Genomic DNA, 11764 nt, shown 5'->3' on the forward strand with positions numbered 1-11764 from the left:
GAGAAAACCTGACCTAGTGTGGGAGACCTGGGTTTGATCCCTGGGTTGGAAAGATCTCCTGGAGAAGGGAAAGGCTACCCACTTCAGTATTCTGGCCTGGAGAATTCCATACTGTATAGTCTGTGGGGTCGCAAAGAGTCGGACACAACTGAGCGACTTTCACTTTCACAGAGGGAAAGGGAAAGGATACCTGACTGTCTCCACTTTAACTGTGCATGGAATAGGAAAAAAGAACTCTCCTCTGGATATTCCTGAACAAGTTTGCAAGCATACTGTTGTGGGAGGTGGGGGTGAGAATTTCAAACTACCTGTGTGACCCAGAAAATCACCTCCCGTTGAGGACATAGCTCTTCAGTTTTGTGGAGGTGTTAGTTTAGGGGAGGTTTCCAATGTGATATAAGGGCAAGACGATGGGGTATCCCCCCTTAAGGAGAATGGGGATGTGTTACTCAGCCTAGACGAGGTCAAAGAGGCTGTGAAATCCATGAAATTCTCCAGGCCAGAATACTGGAGTGGGTAACCGTTCTCTTCTCCAAGGGGTCTTCTCGACCCAGAGATCGAACCTGGGTCTCCTGCATTGTAGGCAGATTCTTTACTGTCTAAGCCACCAGGGAAGCCTCCGTGTTATTTGTAACAACTCCCTTTTCATCATCTCTGAGTTTATGCTAATTACATGACTTATGGTGGGCCCCTATAGCCTCAGGATGGGGCTGATGCCAGAAAGACCAAATGATTAGAGTGTTGGAACTTTCAACCCTACAGCTGACCTCCTGTGAGGGAGGGGAGCTGGAAATTAAGCTCTATAAAAACTCTTGAACAAGATTTGGTGAAGTTCTGGGTTGGTGGATGCATTAATGAGCTGGGATAATGGTATACTGCCAACTCCCCAGGAACAAAATCTCTTAAGTTCAAGAGCTTTCTGGATCTCACCCTATGTACCTCATTTGGCTGTTCATGTGCATCCTTTAAAATATCCCTGATAAGAAACCAGTAATAGAAAATAAAGTGTTTCCCTGGTTTACATGAGCCATTGCAGAAAATTATTAAACTTGAGAAGCGGGTCATGGGAACCGCTCATTTGTAGCCAATTCAGACAAAAGTGTGGGTAACTTGAGGAGCCACTACTTGTGACTGGTATCTGAAGGGAGGTGAGCAATCTTGTGGGACTGAGCCTTTAACCTATGAAGTTTGTGTTAACTCCAGGTAGTGTTAATAGGATACCCAGTTGATGTCTGCTGAGAACTGAAGAATTATTTTGTGCAGAAAACCCATATGTTTAGTGTCAAAAGTGTTAAGAGTAGAGAAAGTTTTTCCTTTATTAATATTGTTAAAGGAATTAAATGAAATAAAGATAATGAGGCAATAATAAGCTATCAAACTTGATCAGGCAGATTTGAAAAGAGCCAAATGAACCTACAGAAATTTTTTTTAAATGGCAATTGAAGCAGAAACTCAAAGGACAACTTGACTATCAGATTTGACAGCTGAAGGAAGAATTTGTTTTCTGGAAGATTACGGGATCCAAAGAATACGTCTGAAGAATTTCAAAATATAACACAGAGAAGCAAAGAAATGGAAAATATAAGAAGTTAAGATGCGTGAAGGATAGGGTTCAGTTCAGTTCCGTTGGTTAGTCGTGTCTGACTCTTTGCAACCCCATGAATCGCAGCACGCCAGGCCTTCCCTTCCATCACCAACTCCTGGAGTTCACTCAGACTCACCTCCATCGAGTCAGTGATGCCATCCAGCCATCTCATCCTCTGTCGTCCCCTTCTCCTGCCCCCAATCCCTCCCAGCATCAGAGTCTTTTCCAATGAGTCAACTCTTCGCATGAGGTGGCCAAAGTACTGGAGTTTCAGCTTTAGCATCATTCCTTCCAAAGAAATCCCAGGGCTGATCTCCTTCAGAATGGACTGGTTGGATCTCCTTGCAGTCCAAGGGACTCTCAAGAGTCTTCTCCACACCACAGTTCAAAAGCATCAATTCTTCAGCGCTCAGCCTTCTTCACAGTCCAACTCTCACATCCATACATGACCACAGGAAAAACCATAGCCTTGTCTAGACAGACCTTTGTTGGCAAAGTAATGTCTCTGCTTTTGAATATGCTATCTAGGTTGGACATAACTTTCCTTCCAAGGAGTAAGCGTCTTTTAACTTCATGGCTGCAGTCACCATCTGCAGTGATTTTGGAGCCCCAAAAAATAAAGTCTGACACTGTTTCCACTGTTTCCCCATCTATTTCCCATGAAGTGATGGGACCGGATGCCATGATCTTTGTTTTCTGAATGTTGAGCTTTAAGCCAACTTTTTCACTCTCCACTTTCACTTTCATCAAGAGGCTTTTGAGTTCCTCTTCACTTTCTGTCATAAGGGTGGTGTCATCTGCATACCTGAGGTTATTGATATTTCTCCCGGCAATCTTGATTCCAGCTTGTGTTTCTTCCAGTCCAGGGTTTCTCATGATGTACTCTGCATATAAGTTAAATAAGCAGGGTGACAATATACAGCCTTGACGTACTCCTTTTCCTATTTGGAACCAGTCTGTTGTTCCATGTCCAGTTCTAACTGTTGCTTCCTGACCTGCATACAGATTTCTCAAGAGGCAGGTCAGGTGGTCTGGTATTCCCATCTCTTTCAGAATTTTCCACAGTTTGTGGTGATCCACACAGTCAAAGGCTTTGGCATAGTCAATAAAGCAGAAATAGATGTTTTTCTGGAACTCTCTTGCTTTTTCCATGATCCAGCGGATGTTGGAAATTTGATCTCTGGTTCTTCTGCCTTTTCTAAAACCAGCTTGAACATCAGGAAGTTCATGGTTCACGTATAGCTGAAGCCTGGCTTGGAGAATTTTGAGCATTACTTTACTAGCATGTGAGATGAGTGCAATTGTGCGGTAGTTTGAGCATTCTTTGGCATTGCCTTTCTTTGGGATTGGAATGAAAACTGACCTTTTCCAGTCCTGTGGCCACTGCTGAGTTTTCCAAATTTGCTGGCATATTGAGAGCAGCACTTTCACAGCATCATCTTTCAGGATTTGAAATAGCTCAACTGGAATTCCATCACCGCCACTAGCTTTGTTCATAGTGATGCTTTCTAAGGCCCACTTGACTTCACATTCCAGCATGTCTGGCTCTAGGTGAGTGATCACACCATCGTGATTATCTGGGTCATGAAGATCTTTTTTGTACAGTTCTTCTGTGTATTCTTGCCACCTCTTCTTAATATCTTCTGCTTCTGTTAGATCCATACCATTTCTGTCCTTTATCGAGCCCATCTTTGCATGAAATGTTCCCTTGGTATCTCTGATTTTCTTGAAGAGATCTCTAGTCTTTCCCATTCTGTTGTTTTCCTCTATTTCTTTGCATTAATCGCTGAGGAAGGCTTTCTTATCTCTTCTTGCTATTCTTTGGAACTCTGCATTCAGATGCTTATATCTTTCCTTTTCTCTTTGCTTTTCGCTTCTCTTCTTTTCACAGCTATTTGTAAGACCTCCCCAGACAGCCATTTTGCTTTTTTGCATTTCTTTTCCATGGGGAAGGTCTTGATCCCTGTCTCCTGTACAATGTCACGAACCTCATTCCATAGTTTATCAGGCATTCTGTCTATCAGATCTAGGCCCTATAGGGTAAGATTCAACAAATGTCTAATTAAAATTCAAGAAGGAGATAATAGAATGGAGGAAGGCAGTATTCAAAGAAATAAATGGCTGAACATTTTCCAGAATTGATGATTCTGCTGCTGCTGCTAAGTCACATTAGTCGTGTCTGACTCTGTGCGACCCCCATAGACAGCAGCCCACCAGGCTCCCATCCCTGGGATTCTCCAGGCAAGAATACTGGAGTGGGTTGCCATTTCCTTCTCCAGTGCATGAAAGTGAAAAGTGAAAGTGAAGTTGCTCAGTCATGTCTGACTCTTTGCAACCTCATGGACTGTAGCCTACCAGGCTCCTCCATCCGTTGGATTTTCCAGGCAAGAGTACTGGAGTGGGTTGCCATTGCCTTCTCCAGAATTGATGATAAATATTCTAAATTCTGAAAGATGAAAAACTTCAATGCCAAAAAATTTAAATGAAATCCATACTAAGTCATCTTATAGTGAAAATTCCTGATATCAGAGAAAGAGGAGATATTAAAATTAAGCAGATGAAAAGATAAATTAATATTCAGAGAAATGACATTTTGGCCAACAGCTGATTTTTCAATAGTAACAGCAGAAGTCAGAAGACATTGGAATGTATCTTCAAGATATTAAGAGAAAACTGCCATCAACTTCAAATTCAGTGAAACAACATTTCAAGGATGAGAGTCAATGATTGGGAGAGGAGTCATAAGGAAATACTCTATGTCTTAATTTAGGAGGCGATCATACAAGTATATTTGCTTAGAGACAGTTTATTCAGCTGTCATGATTTTAATGCTTTTCTGTATGTATTTTATACTTCAAAGATTTTTTAAATAAAAATTAGCTCCCTACATTTTTTAAAATTAAAGCTAGAGGATCATCATTTTTAAGGGTACATACTAAGATAGAAAAAGGTTTTTTAAAAAAGAAGACTAGGACTTCCCTGGTGGTCCACTAGTTAAGAACCTGCCTGCCAATGCAGGGGACACGGTTCAATCCCTGGTCCATGAAGATTCCACATGCTGCAGGGCAACTAAGCCCACGTGCCACAACTACTGAGCCCAAGAGCGCAGACAATGATGCCCAAGCACCCTAGTGCCCAGGCTCCACTACAGAGGAAACCACCACAATGCGAAGCCCACATAACACAGCTAGAGAATATCCCCCACTCGCCACAAACGCACAGCACCAAAGACCCAGCACAGCAAAAAAAAAGGCCAAAAAGTGACTAACATAGAAGTCATGATAATGGCTCCTTTGGAAGGGAGGAGCAAGAATGAGTTGTCTGGGTTGTCAACAATGTTTTATTTCTTGATTTGAGTGGTAGTTACATGGGTGTTTGTAATAAATTATTATTAAGCTGTATATATCTTTGGGGCATTTTTTATATGAATATTTCACAATAAAAACATTTTAAAACAATATTCAAAAAAGATAATTATACAAGAATGTCTTCACAATTGTTTAAAGACAAATTCTCTCACCATAGAGAAAGGCATAATAAATTCAACTACATTATATGTGACCCCATAAAAAGAGTGAAAACACAAGCCAAAGAACTGGAAAAGTTAATTACAAAGCATTCAACCCAAAAAGGAGTATTATCCATGTTATATAAAGAACTCCTAGAAATCAAATAAATTTTAAATACAGACAATCCAATATAAAATTATACCAGAAGAAATATTTTTATAGGTTCTGCACATATAAGAAAATCTAAATGGCCAATAAATATGAGTAATAGTTAATGATATTAATAATGAGGGGAAAGCAAATTGAAATGAAATACAACTATACAGCCACAACAATACAGCCACCAGAATGGCTAAAATTAGTAAGTTTGATAATACCAAGTTTTGGCAAGGACGTAGAGCAACAGAATCTGTCATTCACTGATAGCAGGAAAAAAATTTAACATTATCCACTAAAGTTGAAGACCAAAAAACTCTGACTCAGCATTTCTACTCCTGAATGCACACCCTGGATAACTATGTGCATATAGATATCAGAATATATATGCAAAAAATATTCACAGCTATAGTGATTGTGATAGCCCCAATAGAAACAACACAAAACATCAGCCACAGAAGAATGGACCATGCAATGAAATACATACAGCAATGAAAAATGAATGAATCAGACTTAAACCTACAGATAACAACATGGCTGAATTTTATAATATATAAGGTAAATAAACCACAAAAGAAACAGAGTATGACTCTTTTATACAGTTTAAAATGAGACAAAACTCAACTACTGTATATTGTTTGGAGGTACATACTTTGGTGGTAAAACTACAAAAAAAAAGGCAAGCAATTTATTACCATAAAAGTGGGTAGTGGTTTATCTCTAAGAAGAGAGGAGGTGGTAAGGGATAAACAAGAATCACAAGGGCAACTTTGGGGAAGAGGTGTTGTCTATGTCTTATTTCTTAAACTGGGTGCTGGCTACATGTGTTTGCTTTAGAATTCTTTTCACACTGTACATTTATGGTTTCCACTCTTTTTAAAATTTATTTACATGTATTCATTTTGCAACTTAAAAAGTTGGAAACAACAGGGGGCTTAACTGGTAGTATCTGAATTACCTTACTTGCTTTTCAAGTTCAGACTTGAAGGTATTGATAAATGCCCAGAGTTTAACATCCAGAGAGTATATTTAATGACATTTTGTGTCCAAACACTGTCAATATATCACAATAAGAGTATTTATTCTCTTCGCTTGTTCAGAAAACAACTCAGACAAATATGGAACGAGCTATTTGTAAAAAAGAAACAAAAGAATAATAGTCTTTTAGATGGTGGGCAGAACAAGCATGTGACAAAGGAGCACACAAAGATGGTTGTAGGAGGCAGAATAACAATGCCTCAAAGGTATTCACAGTTTACTCCCTGGAACCTATATATTAGGTTACATGGCAAAGGAGAGAAAAGGTATCTAATCAACAGACTGAGAAATGTGGAGATTATCCTGGATTATCTGGGTCTTTACATTTAAATGGAAGAGGAAGGCAGAAGAGAGAGGTTGGAGTGATTAGATGTGGGACTGACTCAACTCAACATTAGCAGCTGGCTTTGAGGAAGAAGGGGACCTTGAGCCAAGGAATTTGGGCAGCTTCTAGGAGCAAAGCAAGGCAAGGAAAATAATTCTCCTCTGCTTCTGCTTGTTTAGTTGTTCAGTTGCATTCAACTTTTTGTGACCCCATGGACTGTAGTCCACCAGGTTCCTCTGTCCTTGGGATTCTCCAGGCAAGAATATTGGATTGGGTTGCCATGCCCTCCTTAGGGGGATCTTCCCAACCCAGGGATCGAAACTGCATCTCCTGCTTAGTAGGCAGATTCTATACCACTGAGCCACCAAAGTCTAACTCTCCTCTAGAGACTCCTAGATTTTCCCCTAGAGTCATGATTTTAGCCCAGCATGACCCAAGTTACACTTTTGGACCCACAGAACTGTAAGATGTGTGTGTGTGAAGTCGTTCAGTTGTGTCTGACTCTTTGCAACCCCGTGGACTGTAGCCGACCAGGCTCCTCCATCCATGGGATTCTCCAGGCAAAAATACTGGAGTGGGTTGCCATTTCCTTCTCCAGGGGATCTTCCCAACCCAGGGATCGAACCCAGGTCTCCCGCATTGCAGGCAGACGCTTTAACCTCTGAGCCACCAGGAGCCACAGAACTGTAAGATACTGGTTGCCACAGAACTATAAGATAGTATTTTTAATTTTAGATTTACATAAAAAATTACAAAGACTGAACAGAGGGTTCTCAGCTCCCCTTATGCTACTAGTTAATGCCTTTTTAAAAATACATATACTTTTGGACTTCCCTGGCTGTCCAGTGGGTAAGACTGCACGCTTCCACTTCAGTCATGTCCCACTCTTTGAGACCCTATTGACCATAGACCACCAGGCTCCTCTGTCCATGGAATTCTCCAGGCAAGAATCCTAGAGTGGGTTGCCATGCCCTCCTCCAGGGGATCTTCCCAACCCAGGGATCGAACCCTCGTCTCTTATGTCTGCTCCATTGGCAAGCGGGTTCTTTACCACTAGCACCACCTGGGAACTCCCACATACACATATGATAAAATGCTAAATAAAAATAAGAGAATAACTACTCCAAAATTCAGTATAACTGTTGCTTCTAGTAGAGGATATGGAGCACACAGGCAGAACATTCCCCAGAACAGGGCTGCAGAAGCCTGCAAGTGGTCTCTTTGGGAACTAGAAAAAGGATCATTCTCTGTGGGCCCACAGCCTAGCAGCAGCAGAGCCTTTACACCCAAGGCAAAGGTCCCATCCTCCAGGAGGAATCTACCCCACCTTGGCAAAGACCTTTGTGCAGTGCTCAGTTCGTACCACAGTGCTGGCAGCCCCACCATGGACCTTCCCAACTTTTATAATATTCTACTTCTTAAGCGGGGTGAAGGTTTGTTGTTGTTCACTCAGTCGTGTCCAACTTTGCAACCCCATGAACTGCAGCACACCAGGCTTCCCTGTCCTTCATTGTCTCCTGAAGTTGGCTCAAACTCATGTCCATTGAGTCGGTGGTGCCATCCAACCACCTCATCCTCCGTTGCCCCCTTCTCCTCCTGCCCTCAATCTTTCCCAGCATCAGGGTCTGTTCTAGTGAGTTGGCTCAGTGGTTGTGGTGCATGGACTTAGTTACTCCACGTGGGTTCTTCCTGGATCGGGGATCTAACCCATGTCTCCTACATTGTCAGGTGGATTCTTTACCATTGAGCCACCAGAGAAACCCCTCCTATCCCTATCCGTTTTCTCACCCAGGTATTGTACACAGTGGTAGGAACTAAACATGCAACCACAGTGACATTGGTGGGCTCCAGTAATCCCAGAAAGCTCCCTAAGACCTGAAGAGAAATTTCATCATTAGGGAACTGGCATGCCTGACATGCTGACCTGTGAAGAAGCAGAAAGACAGATGAACTTGGAAGGTTCTGTGCCAGCCCAGGAGTCTTGGACTCTGAGGGGCTGAGCTCTTCCAAAGAAGCCCAAGACCTTTCTTTGTTTCTTTTTATCTTTTTTTTTTTTTTAATAGAGCACCTTGAGTAGGATACAAGTTTCCTGAAACATGTCTCCTCACTCCCATGCAGTCCTACTGTCTTCAGAAAGGGTCACTTGGGTTCAGTGGTTCAATAATCCAAACCCCAAACCATAAAGAGAAAGTTTTGCTTCTTAAATACAAGTTCTGCCCACCCTTCCAGATCTAAGAAGTGCTTGACTCTACCCATCTCTAAAGTTGGATCCAAACAAGTACTCACCATGGGGCTGAGGGACGGTCTAATTCATACCATTGCCCTTTTTTCAGATTATTTTTTCAAATAAAAAATAATATATAGTCATTGGGAAAATTCAAAACATGTAGAAGAATAGAAAGTAAAATTTTTTCTTTGTTCCCTAATCTTACTTCCTTCCCTGAAGGTAAACCTTATGAAGTATATCCTCCCAGACCTCTTTTTACACATTTATTAAATACACACATTCTTTTCTTTACATAAATAAGATCATACTATAATGTTCTATAATACATTTTATATATAAATATTTGCACATAATATTCCATAGAAATCTGTCCATATTAGTAAATTTAAGCTGTTCCAGTTTTCTCTATTAAAAACAATAGTGCAATAAAGATTTGTATACTCACATGTATATTTGTATATAACAGATACCAAGAAACAAACTTGCTGAGATGAAGAGTAATGCATTTAGATTTTGATAGGTATTACCAAAAGTACCTCAGAAGAGGTTTTATGAACATATAGGAAAATGCTTATTTGCTTAAAATTTCACCAACAATGGACATTGTATATATTCTTATTCTGTTCAATTTGATGAGCAAAAACAGTACTAGTGAGGTTGAAGTACTATATGCTTCCTGCCCAGTTGTATTTCTTATTGAGTGAATTACCTATCCATTTCCATTTCCTATTTTTCTGCTTGCAACTTCTTCATTTTGATCATAAGAGTATATACATTGAGTACTTGGCTATGTACCAGCCACTGTAGTAGGTGCTTTCAAATAAATATTTTTCTTGAAATAATCCATTTTACAGATGAAGAGTATGAAAAACATGAAGAGGAAATTCAAACACTGGTCTCTCTTACTCTAAAGGCTGCACCTTCTGCGCTATATCACTATACCAAAAAGCCTCATTTTACTGAAACATAGAAACCCCTAAGGGAAGCAACTTACCCAAACACTCACAGTCTTGTATCTTGGATGATCACCTCAATTCAGATCACTGGTGGGCTTTTTACTGGTCTTCCTGGAAAATTAAGTTGAAGACTGCCAAAAGGCTGTTCAAGCAAACATGTTAGACTCAGCAGCTTGTTATCTGTGTCCTTAAGGATAAAGAACCCACAGGACAAGGGTTGAAGATAAATAAAATAGAAACACTAAGAAACGTGGAGACCTTGGCCCCATTCCATCCATATCACAGTCAAAGCAGAGAGCTGATCGCCCTACAAGTCAGCCCTGGTTTAATTTTCAGTCACCTCCCATGCCAAAACATTTTTAAAACTCTGAAGCTGGATGAACTATTAATAATAAGCATGAGTAGCAGGTAGCTTGAGGCTCTGTGCTTTATAAAATCAAGATGTTTATTTTTTAATTCCTTAATCAAATAACCTAGAAGGAAAAGTATCCCTAAGACTTTTGCCCTTTTTTTTCTTAGATGTGATTAACATAATGAGAACTACTATAGGAAATATGATTTTCTGATATTACTGTTCATTCTGATACTGACCATAATCTTCTAAAGAAAAGGAGGATGGGGTAAATTAAATCTAAGAAATTTCAACAATCCCTTCCTTCAAAAAACATTAATTAAATGTTTATCTAATGACTTGGTAACAGTTTGAAACTGGCCACAGGGAAATGCAGTAAACCATTCTGTCTCACTTTGTGTAACTAAAAGTTTGCAATATTAAAAAAATTAAAAAGAAAAGAAACCTATGTGTCAGACATTGGGCTTGGCACTGAATATCTAGCAATGAATAGAACATAGCTCCTATTCTTCTGAGAACAGTAATCCTTCCCATTACCATGTTAACTTTCATGTGTGTTAGCTGCTTTATTCTGTAAACATACTATAATTGCAAATTGAACCTGGAAGTCTCCTACTTTTTATACTTCCTTTTCTTCCTGGTCTTTGTTCTCTGGGATAAATCTAATCTAGAGGGTCCGGTCTCTAACAAGATGGATAATGGCTGGGGGTGGGAGGGGTGAGCAAGATAAGGAAAAGACCTTTATCCTGTGGATAAGGACGTAGGTGGAGTTAGTTTCAGGGTGTTTCAGAGAATATTATCAGAATCTTATGTGCCGTCTCCACCCTTTTAAACACTTAGGGGGAACCTTTCACTCAAAAAATCTTCCCTTGAATTCAGGTTGTTACTCCTTTTTGAAGACTGTTAAAGTGGGTCACAGAAAAAGAGCTACTCTCCCAGGATTAGATAACAAAATGGAGTAAAATTTCATTCCTTCTGACTCTAGAATCTTATTCCATGAAGCTCAAATACAAAGAGCAGAGGACTGATGCTTATATCAAAATTATGTTTCAAATCAGATTGATTACCCTCTCCACAGAGCTCTCCAAGTAATACATTTACCTTTGGAATGCTGTTAGCCTCAGTTCTGAAAATCCACAGAATGTGTTCTGATTCAATTCTCTTTTAAAAGTTTCTCCCCACTAATTTCTCCCCATGTGGTTTTAGGGTCCTATTCATGTGTACAAATGTCTTCCTCTTAACCAGTTAGCCCTGAAAAATTTCAGAGAGCTTAGCCATACTTGATATGCGCACCTTAGTCGCTCAGTCATATCCGACTCTATGACCCCAAGGACTGTGGCCCACCAGGCCTCACTGTCCATGGAATACTCCAGGATACTGGAGTTTGAGCTGCCATTCCCTTCTCTAGGAGATCTTCCCCACCCAGGGATCGAACCCAGGTCTCCTGCATTGCAGGTAGATGCTTTACCATCTGAACCATAAGGGAAACCCAAGAGTGGTCTGTTTCTGGAGCTAAACATAGTAAAAAGCAACAGACAGAGGTGAGATGGCTGGAAAGAAGCCCCAGTTTCCCTAATCTCACCCCTTTAGCATTGTGGGGGAGCTAAAGAGGCAAT

The 11764-nt window shown here is 40.4% G+C and overlaps 1 protein-coding gene across 6 annotated transcripts in view; it reads right to left on the bottom strand.

Annotated features, from left to right (window-relative positions):
* Nucleotides 1-9995, bottom strand: part of FAM13B (family with sequence similarity 13 member B) — a 95590-nt gene extending 85595 nt beyond the window's left edge. For 2 of the 6 annotated variants that reach the window (XM_024995198.2, XM_024995185.2), the window contains exon 1: nt 9835-9973. The gene's annotated coding sequence lies outside the window, so the exon portion shown is untranslated. Of the gene's footprint in view, nt 1-9834 lie in introns of all 6 variants that reach the window. The other 4 variants (XM_024995194.2, XM_024995189.2, XM_024995195.2 and 1 more) reach the window with 4 other exon arrangements.
* Between the last annotated feature and the right edge of the window lie 1769 nt (nt 9996-11764).

This window comes from Bos taurus, chromosome 7, assembly GCF_002263795.3.
Source record: "Bos taurus isolate L1 Dominette 01449 registration number 42190680 breed Hereford chromosome 7, ARS-UCD2.0, whole genome shotgun sequence".
Taxonomy (NCBI): Eukaryota; Metazoa; Chordata; class Mammalia; order Artiodactyla; family Bovidae; genus Bos; species Bos taurus.